The following is a 5,857-nucleotide window of genomic DNA, read 5'->3' as shown; positions in this document are numbered from 1 at the left end:
CCGGGGAGCCAGCAGAATGTCCTGCGAGCAGGCCACTGATATCATGGACCTCCCCCAAAACTTGCACGGTTTAGCATATATTTGCGACGCGGAGCATGTTGCTGTAAAACCTCCATAGTGTGAATGCTTCAGAAAGCGCCAAGCGACCTAGATGACTGTGACAAGGTCACTTTATTTTTCTTCATATATTAAAAACAAAGAAGGAGATAGGGCTTCTTCATTTCGGTTTTGCGCTCGGAGCTTCACGTTCCTGAAGCTCGAGCTAGTCAAACTGTGACCCTTCAACAGCCTATACCACTGAAAGTTCTGAAAGCCTTGGAATATTTTATCCCATTCATTTTGCCGTAGCAGATTGCAACTTTGGAAGCCATAAGGTTTGAATGTCTCACCAAGTATGAGACATCTGTGAGAAGTCGGCACTTCCTGCTGACTGCTGCCAACTTGACTGGAGTCAGGGCCCACTTGGCCACGGCGCCCTTGAGGCGCCGTCATGGCACCCCTCACACTCGGCCCATGCAGGTCCTCTCTGCCGAAGATCAGCTTCGTGGCCTCTTTAACGAAGATGGAGTCTCCCCGGGCTCCCCTGACGTAGGACAGTTTGTACTTTTGCACCAAGACACCAAGGTGAACCTAGAAATAGATAGAAATGCTCTACAGGAAATGCAGCCAGCCATTGGTCCGAATTTCGATCTTTCGGAAACTTGTGCAGGCGTCTGCCGCACAATGACACTTTTTTCGGACGCAGGACATGCGAGGCAGCTCTTCACGCAACATCTTGGTGGTATTCTTCTCGGAGCCGATCACAGATATTCACCACGGGCACTCACTACTCATCTCCGGCTTCCCAATGTACAGAACAACTCATCTTGAAGTGCAGAACAGAGAGCGGAACAAACATAACTGCAAAGGAATCGCATAGCAAACAGTTCCAGCCATGCATGTTGTCTGCCGTACACACAAAAAAAAAGGACACGAAAGGGAAAACAGAAAGCTCACAGTCGGGTCTAGCCACGTGACCTCTCCCACTCACTATCGCCTCTCCACTTCTTCGGCCTCCGTGCACGGGTTTCAGTTTCGGCTCTGAGCAGTTGCGTTTTCTGGCTTTAATAAAAATATATTTGACTCTGTTGCAAAATATTAATTATGTAGTCTTTCGACACCATAATAAATCGCCTGGCAAGAAATGGAACTTTGGGGGGGGGGGGGTGTAAGTGTCCGTTTAAGTGAGTTCTGAGTAAAGAGAAAGAGCGAAAGAAGGGTACTAATTATAACAGAATTTTAATCTGGGCTCGTGGTACATGATTTATGAAAAAGCTCGAAATAAAACGAGGACGCTAGATAGAAAACGTTTCAGAAAAGCGCCAATTAATTGGGAAGAAATATCTTATCAATGCCCGGTTCTACTCTTTACATTCATCAGCATTTTGAAGCAGGACGGTGGTTCAATTTAAGGAAGCATACAAATAACCTCATTCAAGGAGCTGCGGAAACCATAAAATGTAGTCACTTGCCCAATATCTGAAATGAATATTCAATGAAATTCTGAACTTACCTCATGATCAACCTCTGCAAGCACTGGAGGTGCCTCCGGTGGGCCTGCTGCAAGAACCGCTGCTGGAACAGCAGCATCAGCGGCCGGTACGGGTTGAGTGTGATCTACACCAGCTCGCACAACGCGAACTGGAGCAGGAGCACCAGCTGCAGGAACTACAGCTTGGCAAGCTGTAGGAGCTGACCCAACACCGCCAGACGGGACATTGTCCACTGCAACATAATAAAACACTGTTTAGAAACAAGACACGGTACAGGAGTCAACCGATTTTTGTGACGCCAAAAATTCAGACATGCTTGGTTATTGGGACTTCAGCACTTTCCTGGTCCGTTGATGGCATGAGGGCTTCATAGTACTTCATGCCACAGAAGACTATCGGTAGTGTGCCTATTTGTTTTTCCGTAACACACCGGGACTGGAAAAGTGGTGCGAGCAGAACACAAAAAAAGGACGAGAAACAAAACCAAAAAAGAAAAAAGGAAAAAAGGAAATGCGCTCAAATTCGCCGGCAATGGGCGGCAGAGAGCATGTTTACAAAAAATACCGGTGAATAGCTAATGAATATTCATGCCTAGCATTTCGATGGTTTGCGAGATATAAGCTCAATCTTTCTGACTTCAACTTCTACGAGGAAGAAGCGCACTTCACTGGCCGCTCTGCTCGGCCGGGGGGGCTTCTTCGTGCGGCTTGGGTGGCGCGGCGGCGCGATTTTTTTGGCGCGACACTGGGGAAGCCACCCTTCTCCTATCTTTACCTTTCACTCCCCCTCCCCTACCCCAAAACAAAGGTGACATATTGAGCTTTCGGCTCAGCAACACTTCCTTTGACTTCCTCCTCCCAATACTCTGACTGACTGACGAAATCCAATGCTGTAGCAGATCATCTGGCCACTTTTTAACCAGTTGCACAGTTGCGTCGCTAGGCACAATCTGTCGCCCGGTTAAAGTTCAGCCTTGTTGGTGCTGTGGTCATGCCTACGACCAGCTTCCTCACTCCCTCCTCCTCATCAAAAAGAACTCCTTTCTCCCCAATGACGAAAGGACGTGCGCTGGCCGGGCTCATCGGAAAGTGCATATTTACAATGTTGTGACCGACAGAACAAACTTTCACTTCAAGCCTCATCAATGCGCACAGACCATGGTGTCTTGGTATGGACATGATTGTTTGACGAACTGCAAAAAAATATTTCTTCGGTCAAAACAAGGGCTGCCAAGCAAAACGGGGTCATCGCCATCAGCAACAAGCAACAAACTCTCAAAGCCCTATTCGCACCCTAAGAGAAGAAAAGAGAATTATAGACACCAACTCATTGATACATTGAGGCCACCCTGTAGTATATGCTTATTTCTGTTTGCGACCAAACAAAATTAAAGTTACTTTTGATCTCTCGGATAAAGTGTGAGCACATAATGCGTCGTGTGTGAGGTGGGCAACTGAAAGTGCCTCCACGCTTACCCAGTAGTGCCAGCAGCTGCTACTGCAGTCTTCTTGATAGCGTCCTCTCTATCTGGAGCTCCTGCTTCAGCTTCACCACCCTCTGCTTTGCCGACCGCAGCTTTTCAACCAGTCAGGCATGCTCTACAAGCGACACAGTGGACGTCTTGTCCTCCGTCTTCTTTTTTCTTGTACTTGCCACCCACTGCAGGGGATGGCGACATCTCAAGCTGGAAAAGAAAAAAGGTCCACGCATTTCAATATTCATTGAATATTAACTTCCAACACAGGATTCGGACTCACATAGTTCACATTAAATTGCCTCCCCCCCCCTTTATTTTCTAGGTGTATGTTTCAGCTCTATACCTGTGATTGCCCCCTCCCCCTGAAAGAATGCTTCCAGATGCCCATGACCATATATCCGGTATTCACTGTCATTTCAGGAAATAATTGCTACATCGTCCTTTACACACTCTAGTGCGTAAAGGACGATACGTGTATTTGTTTGCGCTACGTGTACCTGTTGGCAGAAACCACTGTATAGGTAAACGAAATAGTATGATAAAATATTGTGTTAAAAGGTACTTCTCAGTTAGTTAGAAAGTAAATTATGATTATACTGCTTTGCACCCAGTGTACTTTCTATGAAGTACGTAAACTCTCAGTTACTTTGTACTTGCAATCCAGTACTTTTAAATACGATAACATTTATAAGCAAACCCTATGCACTTTAGGCCTCCATTGGTCCGAGGATTTGTAACTGCTTTTGAAAACAGCATGCGCCGGCACATTATAATTCAGAAAAGAAAAACATGCCGCCGGCACTGTGCCTCAAACCCACAACTGTTGGGGCTTTAAGCCGGGAATCGTATTCGCTTCACTACGAGCACACGGGGGCAAGCATTTGCGAAAGGGTTACTGGGTGCAGGGAAGAGCTGCGTTGATGCACGTGCCAGTGACTCAACGCCGTTGTTGCCATAGCAATGAGTGTCACATCTGGTCGCAGTCGCGCATAGCCACATCTGAGGAGAGCTCTGTAAGCCTAACTTGAGCATCATCTATCGTTGTCGGTATGCGAAAGCAGGTCTCACCAGAGGAACATACACGCAAGCGTGCTGAGGCACAGCGAGAGCAAAGGGCCTAGGGCACTTCGGAACAACATGAAACATGTTTGTTGAAAGCTAGAGGGGAAAGTAGCAACAAGAGGACCATCGAAGCGGATGAAAAGATTCAAAAGAGAAAACGTTGGCTGCAACGCAAGCAGGACGCCAAACGAACGAGGACGTCTTGCGATAGTGAAGAAGAGATGCACCTTCGAGTATAACGAGATTGAGACTTAGGTGAGGACGCCTCGTAAGACTGAAGAGGGTCAAATTCAGATATAATGCGGTCGAGAAACAAGCAGGGGAGTATCTCTTAAAATTGAAGACGGACAACTTCGGCTACAGCACAATCGAGACGAGGAGTGGCCAAGCTGCGGCTCTTTGTGTGTTAAAGTGCCGCTTGTGGTCCACTTTCATACAGCGTGTCTACCCACCAGATCTGTGTAACAGAATAGCAAGCAATTTTTAAAAAAAATGTCTATACAAATAGTCCTGACCAGCCATAATAAATGGACACAATTACTCATGAGGCGAACAAAATGCAAGAAATTCCTTAGCCTAACCGTGCACTTTTACCCACAATTACTGCCCACTGGTAACAGAAATGAAGTATGGTGCCGATTTGAAAAAGGTACACAAAAGACGAACTTAAGGCCGCTGGTTCTGAAGAGAGTCTAAGAATGAGGTAAGAAAAACAGTTTAAAGACGCACATATACCTCGAACCTTGAGTCCAATATCATAGGGATGGCCACGTGCTTCTTTTTCAAAGCAGCAACCAGCTCACCTCTCCTCTGTAAGACAAAACATGCACATTGAGCTACATCTCAAAGTCGTGTTTGTACCACTCCCCCCCCCCCCCCCCCCCCCATGTATCGAAGTTTATAAATATGACCGTTCACCAGCTAGCCTGCGCTATAACCTTTGTTTCAACAAGTCGTTTCTTCTATATTTTTTACAAATTAAATGCAGCACCTAGCCGAACTTACGTGGTAAAGTTGTCGTAGCTTACAAAGCCGATTTGTTGTGATTTATTTTAAATGTCGTGGCTGCCATCTCGAGCACCCTGTAGTTCAACAATGTAAAACCCTTTGCTTTTGCCGCCCAGTTGTTTACAAATCCGGCGCAAGGACATATTCGTGCCCCCCACATTTCGCGAATTCTAGACGCCGGAACGGGGGCCCACGAAATTTCCGCTTTCCACGTGTCCTTAAATTTCGCTAATTTTTGGACGTGTAGAATTTGCCAAAAATTAGGGGCTCGCGAACATTAGGGAGTTTTCGTAGACCGCGTTTCCCCCTCCGCTAATCTTTCCGCAACGAAGAAGTTACTACTGCGCCTGCACGCTAGCCTTGACTGTAGAGTTCCAGGTATATAGCGAGTTGCGGAGGGCGTTGCGGGACGGCGAAAACTATCTACGAAAACTCCCCATTAACGGTTTGCAGTAAACGTTGTGCTTCGAGCCCGTGATGCGTAGAAAACAACTTACCATTCCCCGGCGCACGATCCAACAGCCTCCCAGTAGACGCTTTTCGACACGTCGGGGTCAAAGTCGCCAACGCTCGCCGGTTTGAACATCTTGATACGGTTCAAGCTGACTATTGCCTTCGCGCCATCAACACAAATCACGTACGCTTAGTAAGTACTGTCGTGAGCAAAAGTCTGGATAACACGGGAGCGCCGACCGAATTGCATCGCCGCGCTCCCTGACGGCGCGGCGCCTGGGGCCGAGACCCGCGCAATGCGCACGCGCGTCCTTTCTTACATGCT

At 47.3% G+C, this 5,857-nt stretch overlaps 1 long non-coding RNA gene across 1 annotated transcript; it reads right to left on the bottom strand.

Annotated features, from left to right (window-relative positions):
- Window positions 1–398: 398 nt before the first annotated feature.
- LOC115324988 lies at window positions 399–5,606 on the bottom strand. Its single transcript, XR_003919405.3, has 4 exons — window positions 5,577–5,606; window positions 4,807–4,881; window positions 1,553–1,764; window positions 399–630 (listed from the first exon to the last, which is right to left on the bottom strand). It is a non-coding gene; the product is annotated as an uncharacterized LOC115324988 (long non-coding RNA).
- Between the last annotated feature and the right edge of the window lie 251 nt (window positions 5,607–5,857).

Source organism: Ixodes scapularis, unplaced genomic scaffold, assembly GCF_016920785.2.
Source record: "Ixodes scapularis isolate PalLabHiFi unplaced genomic scaffold, ASM1692078v2 PGA_scaffold3__209_contigs__length_174095766, whole genome shotgun sequence".
NCBI lineage: Eukaryota > Metazoa > Arthropoda > Arachnida > Ixodida > Ixodidae > Ixodes > Ixodes scapularis.
Note: the sequence above shows the minus strand (reverse complement) of the source record. Positions and strands in the feature narration are given on the sequence as shown.